Consider the following 18,688-nt stretch of genomic DNA (forward strand, 5'->3'; position numbering starts at 1 on the left):
CTGAAGTGCTGTTAAGACCTCAGATACCCTATTCGTTCTTTATTTGGGTAAAATTGGTATTGTCTCAGGAACATAGAGAAAGAAGAAGAGAATAATAGTAGATGTTGTTCTGGCTGTAATGGAGGCCTGTTTACAGAGTGAATGATTTGTCTACTTGTCTGTGTGGAATGAGGCTGCCAAAATTCCTGCCAAAATATAACCACTAAAAATAAATATAATCATTCTAATGTCTTTGCTACTTACTACGCCAATTTCTTCGCATGAAGTCTGGCAGAGGGTATCCATTAGCATTGAAATCTACTGTGCAATTTAAGAAATAATATTTATCTTAATTCTTATTTCTTTTTATCTTATCTCCATCCCCCATTCTGTCTCCTCCCTGCTGCAGTATGATGTAGTGCTAGTGAACACTGATGAGACCAAATAAGGTCTAATCCCAGACACTCATTACTGGCCAATTAAGTTGACACCATAGCAGCATTTAGCACTTCTGACTGGGAGAAAATCTGTGGAGAAGGCTGGTCATGATATTGAATTCTCAAGGGAGAATATAGTTTTGTTCTTTAAAGTGTTTATTCAAGTCTAACTTGATTTCATTCTCTCTTCACCACGTTCATGTCACAAAAGCAGTCTTTCTGTGCTCAGTAATCTCAATCTGTTTTCTTAAGGTGAACATACACAGAGAAGCCAAGACCTTTTTTCAGTATGTAGGGAGAGAGATTTATTGTTCCTATTTCCTAATGTTTCTGTTACAGCAGTGTCTGTGAGCCTTAGATGAAATGCTCCTTACTCCAAAGAAGTATATCGCTGAGAAAATCAGATTCAGAAGGGAAATAAAGGCAGTGAAGTACCACAATGAGTGGTGGTGTTTTGAAATTCAGTGTTCATGCTATTTGAATTAACATACTCTAGATTTAGGTAAGATTATTCATTACAGAATTACTGTTGAGATCCGTACTAAAGCTAAGGGTAAATAATAGAGGGTCAGTCATAGCTATGAAGCAGCAATAGACAGGCTATAAGCAAGTGCCTGTGCGTGAAACATCTCTTCTTCAATAAAAAATATAGAAGTATTAGAGGGGAAAAGAGGTGATCCTTGTCTCTGAGAAACAAGTCCTTGGACTTACAAGTTGTGAGTATAATCAATAATGTGTAAGTACTGATATCTTTGAATTATGAAAGGTTTAAAATATATAAAATATGAATTACAATTTCTTTGTGCATTACCAAAGAGGCTGGGCTCTTTCATAAATACATTACTTTGGAAATAGCAATGACAGCCATTTTTCCAGTTACTTCCATCTAATAATGGCACCTTGACAGCAGGAGCAGCCACAGTAATGCACTGCAATATAAAGTATACTTTAAAACCATTTCCCTCACTGCAGCTGCCAAACACAGCATCAGATATGTCCTGCTTAGTAGTATACATACGTTATTTTAGATGACATAATAGGCATCTCACAATTTTGCTGAATTGCTGCACTGACATATTTTAGACAATTAACCAAAATGCTAAATTCACAGAATCCCTGAATAGTTGAGGTTGGAAGGGACTTCCAGAAATCATTTGTTTCACCCCCTCTTCTGAAGGCAGGGTCAGCTAGAGGAGGATGCTCAGGAACCTGTTCAGTCTGCTTCTGAATGGCTCCAAAGATGGAGATTCTACAACCTCTCTGGGAAACTTGTTCCAGAGTATGACACCCTTCTCAGTGAAAAATCTTTTACTTATGTTTACATGGAATTTGCTGTTTTTCAATTTGTGCCCATTGACCCTTGTTCCTCCAGGCTTTCCCAATGATCTCATGGTTATGGGATTGCCGATGAAGATCAAGGTGGAGAAGTCATTGAGTTCCTCAGCCATTTCCATGTCCTTTGTTACAAGGGACATGTTTTTGCATTACAATGTCAAACTTGTAATGTAAAAATATTTTAACATGAGAAGTCATCACAGCACCACTATGGGAGACTGCACAGAGGTGCTTCTGTGTGTTTGATCTCTGCTTTCACACCTGTCTCTCACTGATAAATGTCTTTCATTTTCTGATACAACAGTTATTTGACACAAGTATACTCTGCCCAAAATCTCAAGTATTGCAATCCAGCCTGTCAAGATAATCCAAAATGTAATCGCCTGTTCTGGAAGTGCAAGAATGCATGTTGTAGTGCTCCATATTTTTTTCTTCCTAGTAATTGTGGTGAGTTCCTCTGCAGTTGTAAGCACCTCTGAGTTTAGTAGCACATTTCATTATCAGAAATTCAGTCTTAGAATCAAAACCAAATCATTTATTATGGATAGTTAGCATTAAAGAAGATATATGCATACTGCCTTGTGGTGTTGTGCTGTGTATACTCTAGTGAAAAGAATTTTGTTGAATCACTTCTTATCAGAATGAGATGAACATATGCGCTAAGTTTTATGATAACTTCTGTAGAGATCCCCCAAATTAGGTGAATAGGCAAAATTTAAGCAAAATTTCTACCTGCGTGCTCTGCTGGGAGGCAAACATTATCAACCAGATGATCTGTATCTATGTTCTTATTTTTCTGTTTTTATATTTTCCTTTTTATTTACTTTTAAAAGAAAGCTGAAATGGTATATTTGATACTATGGTGCAAAATGCTTCTGTTGCTCCTGAATCAAAGCTTCATATAGCTCTGGCTGAGGCTTGTGAAAAACAGCCTTTAACTTGATCTGTATGCTCTACTCACTCACCAGTTCTGTGGCAGACGGCTGTTTTGCTTCACATCAGGTTTCTGACTAGTTCTGTAAGGAATCTATGGCAAATGATTTGCAGGGCTTTCTTTCTAGGTCAGCAGTTTGTAAACAGTGTTTCAAAACTCAATTAAAATGTCCCATTTTCTCATTGGCATGAGGATAATAAATGGAAGAATTTCAAGGCTTAATATGTCTTTCCTTCAGAAATACTTCAGATTACACAGCTGTGAACAGAGGTGCTTTATCAGAGATTAGTTTGCTCAGATTTCCTCCACAACTGAAAATTGTTAACAAGAATTCGATTACTGTAGTGGGGAAGTAACTTAGGAAATAAAGGCTATTGCTGGCTTTTCGCTGAAGGAATCACTTAAAGTAATAGTATCAGTTAAAGGCAGTTGATGTTGTTTTAGGAGTTTCTACTAGTGTAACAACAATCTCTTCTGATGCAGCATCAGGTAAAAGTAGATCTGCAATATGTGCTGCTCTTGAATTTGTTTCTATGTCTTGTGCTATATCTTATGTGTGCTGTTGACAGCTGAGATCCGAAATGGGAGAGTGATGGTGTTTGTCTGCCTCTCACCAAAGCTTCTTAATGGTGAGTTGCTGTCTGGATGCACACAAGTGAGATACTGCTATCACTTCTGCCAGTCTTATTTTGCCCCGCTGAACAATTTACTCCTTTGGACATGATGTAAGGTGAGGTGCTCCCCGTCTCCTCCTCGTCCCATAGCAGTTGCGGGCCATATTTTAGCTCATAGGAAGTGTGAGTCCCTGGTAGTCTGTACAGCTGAATTATGTGTTCTCACCTGCTCACAGCATTTCTGCCAGTAGCCATGGCTTTATCCAAGTAGAATTATATCGAGGTAGAATTATATCACTATGTAGAGCTAATTCTGGCCCAAGCACTAAACATGTGGGCGTAGAAGTTTAGTCCTGAGCTTGATCTCAATTAGGCACCATGTCTTTTGGCACACAAACTGTGTTTTTGTTGAAGAAAAGTTAAGTTTGTATCAAGCAGAAAAACAGTGTTGTTTAATGGATTCCCCCCTGCTAAATATGGGACTGCTTCCTGTTTATCCCAGCTCTTCTCACCCATATATCAGCAGTTTTCACATGGCCTTCCCTAGATTTGATCCATCTCACCTCAGGGTGGTTGTGCACAGTCTCCCACCAGTTTTCCCTGGCTTATTTCCTCCATCAGAGGAATTGTCATGCTCATCACTTCTTGCTGCTCCTTCTGAACTTTAATTAGCTCTGCCCTAGGGGCATGTGAGCTCTACTTCGACAAAAGTGGGTTTGCGTGCTAGGCTAAGTGCAAATTTTGTGAGGCTTTCACAGGACCTATCTTGAATAGCTTATCTTTGCATTGAGCTCCCTCATCTATAATGAATACATTTCAGAGATGAATCTGTGCTATAAAATTTTCGTATGAGGTTGAGTTCTTCCATAAAAATATTTATCAAGTTCTGCTCACCTTGACCATAGCAGCTAATTCCTTTGTTCAATTATTCGCAGTCCTGCAAAGGACAGTGCTCTAATCTATCTGGGCTAACAGAACTCAGGACTAATACCTCTTAAGTCTGGATCCAAAGTTCAAATAGCAACTTAATCACAAAATGGGCAGAATATGCCAGTGACTTTGTATTTGAAGTGTCTGTTCAGAACTTGAATTTGAATTTGAAGCTTATTTTTTTTTTTTTTTTAAATTTATGGATATACTTGGAGGCCTTATTTTGTTTACTTGAAGAAGAAAAAGAGGAGTCAATACTGCCTCAGAATTGCATTTAAATATATGAAACTTTGGTGCAAGTAATGACTTGACTTTTTACCGTGTTCTCAGTCTCTGCAGCTTTTGTTAGCTTTAGAGAGACTTGCAATCGCCTGGACTTCAAACCACAATTTGTTCAACTTACTTGACTCACCTGTGACAGAGCTGGGAGAATGAGTCCTAGTTTTCATTAATGCCTAGTGATTTTGAATACATCAAGGTTTTAATTGCCAGAAAACTCATAAGAACCCTTTTCTTTGACTCCCTTTCCTCCACACCCCTTGTCTTAAAAACATTGCCAAAGGTCTTCCTTTGAAAAGTCAGGTTCCTTTATTTCCAGGTTTCAGATTAAAGCTGAAAATGCTAAGTTCTGAAAAGCACTTGCCACTCACAAAGGTCCTGGCAATAACTCCTTTCATCTGATTTCATCTCTAACATCCATCACAATTCACTCTGCCACTTCTGTGAATCTGATTCTAGTGTTTTCACCCCATCCTGTTAAATTGAGAAGAACATTTCTATTGATTAGGAAAACACAAGGATTAAGCTCTAGCATGTGCTTTGCTCCGTTGTGCCAGGGAGAGCCTTATAACCAATTTATAGCATGTGCAGCTTCAGCTTACCGAGAAGAGTTCCAATATCTAACTGTCTGTTTACATCAAGGTTGACATCCTGAGGCAGGTAGTTATTTTAGATTTTTATAAGTGATGTGATCTTTCTGGGAATTAAAATTTTTGTTTATTTGTTTCTGTTGAGTCTGAATTCGTAAAAAACAATCAATTCAAAAGCATCGCTCTGGCTTACCTAGGCTGGGTTCAGCTGACAAAGATGCCTCCTTTTGCCACAGAGGTAGAAAAGAGACAAAAGGTCATCTAGCTGACCCTCTTCTTGGGCAGTCTGTGCTTAAAGAGCTTGTGCTTACATTATTTGATGTTCCGTCCATTGAAACAGTGTGATGTTTAAAGAGATGCTGTCAAGCTGAAAGGATTAAAAGCAGTCGCTGCCATTGTGTTTGTTTATTAGACTGAGACTGCTTGCTGTGTTTTCTTTCAACCCCGAGTTTCTACAGGCCTGGCAATTAAATAGGCAAGACATTGGTTTTGTTCATTATGACTGTGTTTGTAAGGCTGTGCTAAATTACTTTACCTCAGTTTGGTTATACTTAGCAATATGTACTTAATCCAAGCAAAAATTAAACTAAGATAATTCCTTGAGGTGAAGGTAAAACCAGGCTTTGGTGCCCATAGGCACCAAATCATATTGTTCTGTTTGCAAACATCTTGAAAAAAGAGATCTGAAACTGTGAACTACCAGCTGTCATTCTCTGACTTGGCCACAGGTTGCCCATTATTGATGCAGAGGACTCAGAAGGTGCTCTTCCACGCTTGTTCCTTATGGGGTCTAGACTCCCGAGTCCCATAGCAATAGGAACTGGGGCACCAGATAGCCCAGGCCATGTAGATGAGGTTTGGCAGTCAGCAGAAGCATGAGTGAAGCTGAGATCAAAAAGGACTAACCATGCAGGAGCCACATCTGGCCCTTGTCATAGAGCTTGTTCTCTTGGGCCCAAAAGCTGCTAGTTTTCCTTGTCTTGGTGTCGGGCTGTTGCATCAGAGATTTCCTCAGATATGTGCCTCTGAAGGCTGCCTCCTCCCAGGAGGCCTCCTGTGCATGTAGCCTGCAGAAATAGAGCAGATCACGGGACTCCTCCTTGTTCCTGAGTGTGACTTAGGCTGCCAGCTCTGTTGTCAAACTGATGTCAGTCTAAATGAGAAAGCAATGTGTATCTAGATGGCATAACACCTGTAAAGATGTGCTGAGGGTGAAGTTGTGAAGACCTCATATTGTGGACTATGCCTGTGGTCTCATTATATTTTTAGGTATATTTATGCCTACAGATATTGAACACAGTCTCTATATATCCAATGTATCATGAAAAGATGTTACCCTTTATTGAAGGCTGTGCTCAAAAAGCAGCTAATTAACATGGAAAGCATATAGAATATGGTGGCAAAGATTGTTTCTTTTCTTTGCTGTAAACTCAATTTGGAAAAAAAGAGACTAATCTCAGTTTTGAAATCGCTTTAGTTCTTTGCTTCTTTTATACATTACACGAGGAGAAGAAAATGGGAAAATGATCAGAAAAGTTGCCTGCATATATTTTAATAATAACTTTAACATAAAAAAAGAAAAATTCATAATTTTGTTCTAGCATTTCATCTCCATTCAGACAATACAGAGGTTACTGCAGAGCTCATGCCTTTGATTTCTTTACTTTGGCTTGTGTACCAACCAATTCTTGTTAAATATTTATGGACAAGATTAAAGACTTTATAAAACTTAGCAGCTGGCAGCTGTCCTCGCCTAAAGGATAATACAGAGTTTTCATTTTAATTGGATAACTATGTGACCGAAATATGCAAACCCCAAGGGAAATACAAGAATTGAAATGTGTAAAGTATTTTTTTAAAGAAAATATTCTTTTACATTCCATACTCTCTTTTTCCTTTAGTAGCTTTTATCTGAAGGTGAAATTGTCATTTCTTTTTCATTTCCCTCTTCTAAACTTTTATTTAAAGATTTTTTTTTTCTTTTCGTTTGCTGGAGTTAAACTTTTCAGATGGGGTTTCTTCATGAATTCACATGCCTGCATTCTTCCTTCCTCCTCTCCCTACATTATTTCAGGTTTTTGTGTTTACTTAATTACTGCTATTTCTATGTGAGTGGGAATATTCTTATTCTACTCTTTAAAGATTAGACTATGAACACAGTCTCATAGGTTAAGGTCTTCCTTGTTAGCTGCCTATACACACATTCTTCTCCTACTGTATATCAATACTTTATATACATGTTACCATCCAGCTAAAAGAGAGAACAGCTGAAGCTGAGCAAAAGCTCGGGATCATAGTTCAATCCTTTTTCTCTGTGAAACTTTTGCTTCTGACTTTCTAGCACTGTTTTCCCCACCTTCTTAAACTATGTTGTGGCTACTGAAAACAACAAAGCTGTGGCTATCTTTCCATGAATGTCTTCATGAATTGGGGTAAGAAAGCAACAACTGCTGCTTCCTTCACCCATTCAGAACCTCATATTATAGGGACCAATACAGTGAAATAATACCGTTGCTGACCCCTTATTTTTTCCCTGCATGTGCTCATGTTTTCATTCTTAAACTTGTTAAGATTGAAGCCATTTTCTTTAATACTGTTCCTTCAGATATTTTCACATGTGTGTATTAGCTGGGCTATATAATCTAGTTGTCACATGAATTGTCAAGGCAATCAAAACACTTCTAAGAATACTTTTAGGATCACATGTATTCATTTGTTTTGTCCGGAGTAATATTTGCCTGACTGGGCATGTAATATTATGCTCAGTGTAGCTCAGCTTTGCAGCTGAGTTGCAGTGGCTTTAAAATTACTGCTAAACACTTACGACCTAAGTTAAAGCAGGCATCTACTGTCTTCATCAAAAAGCTTGGGGGAAGCTAGATATTTCCTCGCAGAGCTTAGCAGGTTGAGAGGAGAGATCACAGGACACAATGTCATTTTTATTTTTTATTTTTTATTTTATTTCCCAAGAAGAAGAATGGTGGAGAAGGGCTATAGAAGATGACAGAGGTCAATGGAGAGACATCTCCTTCTGTTTGAGGATCACAGCCTTGTTCCTGGAATAGCACTACAAAAGCTGAGTGGAGGTCCTTCAAAATCCATTTGGAGAAGGTGCCTTCTGTTTAGCCAGTAGTTGTCTGGTTAGAAAGCTGAGCACCTCCAGTGACACCTCCACTCTCTGAAGAGGCATGGTCTCCTAGCCTGTAAGTTACTGGTAGAGTTAGGATTGGAGAAGGAAGTCACCATCAGCAGCAGATGTAAGTTTACACTGAGTGGCAAAATTAAAGATTCAGAGAACCAGAAAGAAAAAGTGATGCTGATCTCTAGCTCAGTGTTGGTGCTTTTGAAGAAAGATAGGAAGCTAGATTCTAGTGATTGTTCCTATGTAAAAAGTTTAGGAGTCTGTAAACTTGCAGTGACTGGTAATTCTGAGGACTGTAATTTGGATTTACATTGCTCAAATGGAAATTAGACAGAACTTTGGAATCAAAGTCTTCCTTCAGATAAATTTTAAAATGATTTGCCAAAGATCACAGGTGAAGTACCTATCAGAGAAGAAAACCCCAAACTGGCTTCATAAATTATAAATTGACATGTCCATATAGGCCCTGTTTTTTTTTTTTTTTTTTTTTTTTTTTTTACCGCCAGTGTTACTGATCCTTATATTAACCTCCATTTAATTTCTCTTATCCTTGTTGGCACTTCAAAGCATTGACATTTTAGATATGACACATAAATGCATTGTTAAGATGACCTGCAAAAAGCTGGAGGCTATGGATTTACACAGGAACAGCTGAACCTATGTGCATTTTTGTGTGCTTGTCACCTTCCAGGGACAAGCAAAGGGTAAGCTGGTTTTCTTTTTTTGTTAAAGGATGTAATTACTTCCTAGGCCTACTTCATAAAACTACGTGGTTGTCTAGCCTTTGTTAAGAATTGAGTACTTATTGGAATATTATAACGAAGAAACATCTAATGAAAATGACCTTTTAATTTTTTTTTTTCATCTCATTGTAACAGATAAAGAAAATCAACGGGTGATAACATACTAATTATAATACATTTATTATATAATTTATTATAACGAATATCTCCCATAGTTTGATTTGCTTTAAATAGGCCCTTACTAGAAGACACAAAAGAAATCAACTGATCTTTTTGAAGTTATATAAAAATTTTTAAAATACTCTTACCCAGTCTTTTGTTATTAATGTATCTTGTTTCCATTCTTAAGTCTTGGACTGTGTTTTGGAATGCCAAAATTCTTAGTTAGAAATAGGGTCTTCAGTAGCTGTAAAAACAGCTAGGTCAGTGTTAATATATAGCAGAAAACACTGGTCAAAGTGCACCGGATAATTCTTATATGCCATACACATTTCAAAGATGAGTACTGACATAAAGGTTTATTGACATGCTAGGATTTTCTCTTTTTCTTTCAATAGCAGAAATTTTAAATATTCAGAGAAGTACTTATGTTTCTTTTCTGTCATTGCAGCTAAAGATACAGGCCAATAATTTACACTTCCACACGTTTGTTTTAACCCTCTGTGATTAACTTTCATTCTGGTAGAAAATACATGGAGATCCAGGCATAGAAACCTTTGGTTTAGCTCCTTCTGTAAGGATTTCACACCAGCCATTTTGAGTAGGGACAACTGGAACATACATAAAACAGACATTGTCCAAAAGATTAGATGCATGAATTAGCTGCACTAATTCTTTTGCGCTTTATATAGTTTCTGTGACAGAAACTCTAATATCTCAAATTACTTTAAAAGCATTTCATCTTACTGTTTCCTTACTTTGTGACTCAAATACTACTGAAGAGCATACTTATCTTCTGTTTTTATTCTTTTTTTTTTTTTTTTTTTTTTTTTTTCTGATGCAATTTCTGGAATTAAACAAACACATTGCAAGAAAAAAGAAGAGGTATTATCCCCACACCATCTTAGTCTCATAATCATGCTAGTGCTATGAGTAATGTCATCCAGCATGAATCAGTACCATGTGTCTGGTACCATATTTACTCCTCTAATCTGCTTTCTGTGACAGACCCATAGATAGGATAAGGGAATTCTTCCCATAGAAGCGAGTTTTTCATTAGCTCTTCTGGTTGGTGTTTGGGATGTATGATCATTTATGGTTTGAGTCCCATCTCTTTTCATATGATGGAAAATGTTTATTGTATATAGCAGCTGAAACCTCTTAGAGGCTGGACATCTAATCTAGATGTGACAAAGTGATGAGAAAAGTCTGTTTATTAGAAATGAATCCAAATACCATCTTGCAGCAGTTATGACATCCCATTCTGTTTTTGTTCTGACTTTCAGAGCTTACTTCATGAGCTATGTGTCTATGTGTGAGATTGCAGGAGTCCAAGGCATTTAATAAGGCAAAACTCCTTCCTATCGCATTTTAGGAGAATCCTTCACTGGACTGCATGGGTTAGAGGAGTGGGCTTCTCAAAGATATCTCAGGCATTAGTTGTGAAGATAAAAATTGGCTCATGCTTGTAACTCTTTTGTTTTCCTCTTTGTGTCAAGTAATGCTTTTAGAAGAGTTTTTAACAGAAGAAGAGGGAAAATGCTGAAAAATATTAAAACTGAAGAGATTAAAGTATTAAGTTTTTTTGTAGTTGTTCTTCAGCAAGCAGAATCTCTATATTAAACTCATGTATTGCATGGTGGGCTGTAAGACATTAGTGGGTTGAAAATATCACTGTAGTTAAGAACTCTGAAGAAGAATATATATATATATTTGCTAGAGTATGCTTGAGAAAGGTGTACTTTAAAAGGTTTCTGATGAACACAGCTGGTAATTCACAGAAGCTAAACAATCCAAAGGGATTCACATTTGTGGATGGTTTAGGGAGGAAAAGCGGTTAAGTGATGCTGATTACCTGCAGTTCCTCTTGACTCAGCCTCTCTGAGAATAGATTCTTCATATCTCTGGTTCAGAAGGGCATCAGTTTTATCCTGAGGGATGTCTCAGTTCCCATCCTGTACTCATTGCTAACTCAGCAGCTTGTAGGACTCAGTGCCAGTGCTGGCCTGTCAAAATCCAATAATAGGTAGTGCTCACCTTCTACACTGCCATTGCCTTTAAGCTGACATCTGTATCTGCACATCTAGGTCTTGGTTGAACCCCATGTTTAGCAAATTGGACCATTAGTCTCAGAGATCTTTGACAATATTCAGAACTGAAAGAATTCACTGATAAATAGCTTTTTCACAAGTTCTTGGGCCAGGCTGAGTACAAACAGCTTTTCAGAGACTGGTTCTCTACACGTGAATTGTCATCTCTGAGGATACCTCTTCACAGTTAGGCTGTACTTGAAAGTACATGAGGAAACCAGATTGAGGACTGTTGCAAACAACTCTGGGTTTAAGTTGAATGGTAGAATGAACTTGAGAAGAAAAATGACAACACTGATTGGGGATGGGTTAAATGCAACAGCGAATGGCAACCCCTCATCCCAGGGAATTGAGAAAGATGTCCTTTGATGTGGCCAAAGGAAGAAGTAATGAAGTATAAGGCATAGGAAGAGAAAGAAACTCTCTGGAAAAAAAAGAGTTGCAGGAATGAGGCTGTCAGAGATGGCAGAAATGTAACAAAGCGTCATAGTGTAAGGAGAAAAACTGTAAGGAAAAGCAGAACAGATAGACAAAAAGGCATCAATGGGACTGCAAAACACCCACATCCTGGGGAACCCTCTTTTATCTTCTATAAAGTTCTCTGCTTGCAAGAAAGCTCCTCAGTGCTTACGGGAGTGGCATAGAAGTTTGACCCACGGTAAGAATGAAATTGATAATAAAGTGGTCAGAAGGGAAGAACAGAAGGAGCTTACCAAATTATTCTTTAGTCATCAAAATCCTTACAAATGTACTTTATTTTCCCATAACTTTCAGCCTTTTTTTTTTTTTTTTTCCCTATTTATATTTGGGATTTAAGTATTAGGCAAGCTTAGCATATTTATCTTTTCCTGTTCACTCTTCCAGATGAAAAAGCAGGACTTTCGCTCCTTTCCAAGACTTTGCCACTGAACCTCCTTTACTGCTTAAGCAAACTTGGAAAAGGCCCACAGAAAGTAATTACTTTTGTATTCTCACTCTTCTTCCTTCCCCTACCCTGACATTTCAATAGGTTTTTATCACTGAATATTCAGATTGAAAATGAAAAAAAGCAATTAGAAGAAATATAGCATGTTTACTTTGGTCACTGCAACCTTACTTATCTGCAGGCTTTGGCCCAAGCGTTAGAAGCCCAATATCTGCCTTCTGACAGTTTCCAAAGTTCCTTTATGCACAATAGCACAGCATGGGGAAATTTCTGAAATAAGCAAGGAGCTATGACTAAAGACCCTCCTAAGGCATTAGTAGTGCCTTGAAAAGCAAACTCAAGATGAAGTATGCAGTTGCTCACAGTTGGAATAACAACATTTAAAGTGTATAGTAGGAATTTAATCAACACTTATTTTTTGGCAGAATACTTGTCTGTAGGACAGCTCTGTTTTTGTTGGTCACTGCTTCCTAAGCAACATTTTATGATTATTTTTTTTTTTTTAATGTGCAGAAAATGTTCTAGGTGCTTTTCAGTTTGAAAGGAAGATGCAGTGTTAGTATCAAAGGCAATACCAGTAAAAATAAACCTGGGCAGAAAGAATGCCGTATCCATTTTAGGCTTTGATCTTCTGGACAGGAGTTTTACCTCAGAAAGTTTTTATCCTGAAAGATAAAATTGGACAAAGAAGTAACAGGCAGGCTATTCATACCATGGGTGGTGAAAGGCAGAAGCAGAAAAACTTTTGATGGACAAGAATTAGGAGTTGCACGTGCCTTTAGCATCCCCAAAAGATCTGTGAGGAAGAATGTGGGATTTAAGGGACAATTTTATTTTCTATTATCTCTCATTTAGTGGTGGGGAATGTGCTGGGAGTCACATGCCCAGTTCATGAATATTACCATCTGTATTTCTCAGTTGTGCAATCCAGTGGGATAGCAGAGATTGAAAGTGCATTTCACCTTCTCCTCACTATCTTCCTCTGTTAGGATTAAGCAGAGGGCAGTGGGATTTGCTTTCGCCTCCTCATGTCTCCTGGGGAAGGCAGGATCTGAGGAAGGCCGCAGCATAACATGGTTGTGGGGGCCTTATCCCCCATTTTACAATTTTGCATCCACCTAGGGTTAGACCATTATCTGGCATAAACTGAATAAGGCTCCAGTAGACCAGATGCAAGTTAGCTTCTTGAATTTAAACACACTGAATAACCCATTGGCTAGTAAGTAAGAAAGATAGCTTTTGCAAAGAAAATAGCTTTTTAAAGCAGTATCTTTGCCAGGTGCTGGTTTCCTAGCAGGATTCATCCCTCTTTTTTCTACTTGTTTGTGGTAGACTGAAATTGTTGGCTAGGTATTGAGCAATCCATTGAGAGCTTTGAAGTTCACAAGGTGATATTCATATTTCTCCAGCATCCTTTCATCCTTTCCAGGGAAATATATATACGTGTGTATATATATATATATATATATATTTTTTTTTTTTTTCCCCTCGGTAGTTTCTTAATGATGCTTTGCTTCCTCCTTGCTCTCTCCAGCAGTCCAGGCTGAGAGTCAATGGAAAGACCAATGGTCTTGTGTCATGGGTTCTCTGAGAAACAAGAACAAAATTTATTGCCAGATGGGGGAAACGGAACAGGAGAAAGCCAAGGCAAATCATGAAATAATTTGTTGTGCTCTAAAATAATCCCAATCTGTGAATTGGAAAGATAAAGAAGATAAATTAAATTCTGAAAGGATTTAGTATTCCTGAAAATTTATAAAAGAGCCCAGCTGAATTCATATTTTTTGTCAGGTTGTCTATTCACTCTCAACATATGTTTTTTCTTGCACACAGATCTAAACATCTTCCTAAATAATGATCACTAGCTAGGTGGTCTTGTACGGCCTTGCTGAAGATCTTGCTGCTAGACAAAATTGCTCTTGGCACCTGCACTGGCTATTAGTTTGGGTAGGTCTGTGCATGACATGTTCTAAGGTGTTGAGGCACTTTATATTTTACAAACATCCAGTGGGATGTTAATACTAGTCTGGACAAAGCACTGTTTGTGGGATCTGACAGGATTAACAGACCATCTCCCTCTGTATAAAGCTGGCAGAGCTGTGGCCTGCATACCATGCCATCACAGCTCCTCTTCCATCCCATCTGGATTGTCTGCCTGCAGGGCTTGGTCCCAGCCTGAAAGTGTTAGCAAGGTTGTTGAACTACTGTCAGTTATCACGTTCCCAGGTAGTTAGGGAACAGGCAGGGATGTGGTTATAGATTTTGTTTGCTGGCTAGAGAGCTGGCAGCTTGGCAGGAGAGGAGTTCAACATTGGGATCAGATAGCTGTAAACTGCCTGTCAGGAGGACAAAGTAGAAACGGATTATGACTCTGATGAGGTGTGGATTATAACACTACCTGTTATTTGGGGTTGTGCTAAATAACAAGATGCAGCTGCATGAAGGCAAATGAGTAAATGTGTTGCTGAAATTGTGTGTTAGATTATGTATCCTCACACAGTCTCTTTAAAATCATTGGCATAGGGGTGTCAGAAGACTTTGATTTAGCCCAGCAGCAAGGCAAAGTTGCAGCTGAATGATATCTTTCCTTCCTGAGTATTTTTCTGTTCTTTTGCAGCAAATAAACCAGCAAAGTTAAGCAGGCTGGAGCTAATGAGAGGCCACTGGAAAGCAGTATGTGAATAATGTAAATGTCTTACTATGATAAGATGCTGTATTTTCATTAGGTTGGAACAGCATTGACAGGGCAGCTGAAGAGCCCTTTGGCAATATGAAGGCTAATTACTTGCCACGAAGAAACGAAAACTTGTCAAGCGGGAGCTCTGTCATTGCTCAGTTCAATAAATCAAGGCAATAAATCATATCCAACGGAGTCCCTCTGCCATTTTAGGGTATCTGTAACGTGTGGGAGAGTGGAGAAGCCAAACACTGGAAACAGTATCATAGAGAAGGGCTGATTTTGTGTAGCTTATGAAAAATTATTTCCACATTTTTTTTTTTTTTTAACAATGCAAATGCACTGAGTAAGGTAGAGAATGGTAAAAATGGTGCATCTGTAGATGAGTATAGAGGGAAAATGAACAGGCAATGGAACATGTTTATTGTTTACTTAGGTGCTTGGGATAAGAACTTAAAATATCCTGTTTTGGATTCCTCACTGCACAGCATCCAGATTAGCTGATTAAGGGTGTTTTCAGTAGTATAAATAGCTCCTCAGGCCAAACCAGTTCTCAAGGGGCAGTGGTGTCTCCTGATTGCCTTCTGGATTAGGGGACCATAGAATATTACACTCCACTGGGCATTGTTCCAGCTCTGCTGCCAACCTTCCTGACCTTGGGTAACATTGCATCTCTCTGTGCTGTAGCCTTCTGTAAGAGGAAGCAAATAACACTTAGCTTATTTCTAAAATTCTTTGAAAATTACATATTAAGACGCCTAGTAAAAATTAGTAGTTAACCATCTTTTTGTTGATTTTGGTGTAAGAGGACTTACTAATTCAAAATACCTAAAATAGCTTCGATACTGCCGATAGAACTGGGTTTTATTCTGACTGGAGGAGGCTACTGCTACTCATTTTTTTTCCTTTTTTTCTTTTTTTTTTTTTTTTTCCTTTGATTTGATTTGCAATTGTAAATATTCTCTGAAGAGACATGAAGAAGTTGTTTCTGAACTATTTGAGGTGGTCAGCTTCTGCTGAGTCTGTTTGCCTATTTGTTTCTAATTAAAACCAGCAACCTATGAGCTCAAAGATAAATGTTAATCTTGTTTGTTCTTGGCTTTTACTTTTATATTTGTTCTGAACAAATACCGTGTCATATTGTTTTTCCCTGTCAGTGATCATAGCAATTCAATTTCCTCCCAAATTATGTGTGTAATTACTATGTCGTAGTTTTTATTTTATTTTATTTATTTATTTATTTTACTTTTGTGGTAGCATTTATTTATTTATTATTAAAAATTGCTACGGCAGGAGACAAGAGAATCTTGAATTAAAAGTATGTAGAGGCTGTAGATGTCTAAAAATAGCTTAGATTAAAGAAGAATTGCTTTCTTCTTCTCCCTTGATTTTTAAGTATAAAAGAAGATTACTTCTTCTTATTGCCACTGAGGTGAGTGTTGAGATTCTCATTGATTTTAAGCATAATTTGTCAGGTACCAAATAAGAATCACTTCTTTTTGTGTATCCTACGGTTAGTGGGAATACCCACAGCAGTCCTTTCCCCTGTGCACCCATTGTCTTTCTTGGGGAGAGGGTGTGGAGAGAAGGAACTGGAGTCTTCTAGTAACAGCATTCAGGAATGCCAGTAACAGCAATTGGCATTCTGTGGGAAAGTCTGTGGGTGACATGGTAAGGAGACCTGCATGGTACAGAATAAATCCCTGAATAAAGTACCCAAAGGTGTTTGTACATGAGTAAATAGGTGACATATTGATAACAAGTTGAAGTCAACATCAGAAAATCTAGATCTAATGGGTATTTCTGAGATCAGAGTACCCTCAGTCCTTAGAATCAGTTTTGAACTACAGAGATAGGAAGTAGCAAGGAGGGTGACAAGTGACACTGGTTGATGATCTATCTATTTTTGAGATGCATAGAAGATGATATAACACATTGGCTGTGTTGACATACTTCCTATGTTTCACTTCACTATAAGCTTGCTGGGGGGCAGCAGGAACTGTTAAATTGCCATTAAATTGGCTTTAGCTATTCATTTTATATGGGCAGCCCTTCCTCTACTCCTAAACCTTGTTGCGTTCCTCATCTCTATTCAGCAAAGTTTAAGCACATGTTTAAATCTCACTGACATTAATACATTTTAAACATTTTCTGGAAGTGAAGCCTGATGCACTTTTCTGAGAAGTTTTAAAAAGCTGAGTTTTTCATCTCCTTGTCCTCTGAGATACTACAGACATCAAAATCAGTGATACATGAAGGCCTGCTTAGCTTCCAATCACATTTTTAGCAGGTAGGAGTGACTTTTTTTTTTTTTTTTTTTTTTTTACAGATATTGTAGTGTCTCACTACAAGACAAACTTGAACGAGAAATAGTGCTAGGTCAAGATAAGCTCCATGTGAAACAGCTGGGCTATTTCTAGAGGGAAGGAGACATGTTGAAACTTTTTTTGTTCTGTTTTGTTTTGCTTTTTCCCTGAATGGTATTTTTGTAGAATATATTTCCTGTCTTACTCCTGATATTTCTGCATTTGCCAGATGCCTTCAGAGCGACGCTCGGAGGGAGGAGGTGGAAGAGGGTGGATGCGGGGGAAGGCCTTTTTGGTTTCTTTCCTTTGTTTCTTGCTTCTCTAGCTTGTTAGTAATAAACAATAAAACTTACTATCTCCCTATGCTGAGTCTGTTTTGCCTGTCATGATAATTACTGTGCGACCTCCCTGTTCTTATCTCAACCCTTGAGCACTTTGCATCGTATTTTTCTCCCCCATCCCCTTTGAGGAGGGGGAGTGAGAGAGCGGTTGTGGTGGAGCTCGGCTGCCCACCCGAGTAAAACCACAGGAGAGAATTTTCTTTCTGTTTTTCTTGTTTCTCCCCTCATAATCGTGAGATCCTTGTCAGTCCATGTTAAGGAAAATTCCTTTCTGCACCCAAATGTGTATGATCATAATCCTGATAACAAGACATGTTGGCCAACCCGTGGAAGAATGAGCGTTCTTCATGCCATCTCTGATCCATGCATGCTAGTGTGCTGAATCTGCCCAAGTCCACCCTCAGAGGAGAGCAAACTGACAAAATAAGCTGAGAATTTGGGATAGGAAGGTGAGGCAGGAAGAAGCTGATCCTTTTTGATTTCTGGGAAGAAAGGCTGAAGTATTGTAATTAATGCATAGTTAAGATGAAGTTGTGCTTTGTGTTGAAATTTTTCATGATGAAAAACAAACTGAAATGAGGTTGTTCGGCCAACACTAGCTAAATATTAAAGCTGGAAAATGCATCCGCTTGGTTGACTCAGTGTTAAGAGTAACAGGTATTGCTCTTGAGAAGAGAGAACAAAGGTGTTTTTGTAATTAATATTTAGAATTGCAACAAAAAATACAAGGTCTAATTAAGCCCTACTGTAAGACCATTAAGAAAACCAGATACGTTTATAGAGATATAGTTGGTCCATCATGATACACCAGCAGGTGTAAAAGAGAAAAGTAATAATCCTGCTGTAATTCTCTCATCTTCACTGGGTAGCTCATTAAAATCTCATTAGTAGAAGAGTTCAACTTTTGTCAAGTTCCTTGAGGCAATTTTATTTTATCAAGATAACACTTTTTTTTTTCTTTTTTTTTTTTTTTTTTTTTTTTTTTTTTTTTCTGGCAACTGAAAGGGGAATTACCCTCAGGTAATGCATTTAAGTGGAAATACCCTAAGATCTTTTCACAGTGAAAAAACTGTCTTAGTGGCCATGTTTCATTCTCCTCTGTGTGTGTGTTTTAATTAGATTGCAAGCAAGGACTTTTAAAAACATTAACATATAACATATTACAAAGGGTCTATCAGCAGTTCTGTTATAAACTTCCATTTTTAGG

Source organism: Cygnus olor, chromosome 6 (assembly GCF_009769625.2).
Source record: "Cygnus olor isolate bCygOlo1 chromosome 6, bCygOlo1.pri.v2, whole genome shotgun sequence".
NCBI classification, from domain to species: domain Eukaryota; kingdom Metazoa; phylum Chordata; class Aves; order Anseriformes; family Anatidae; genus Cygnus; species Cygnus olor.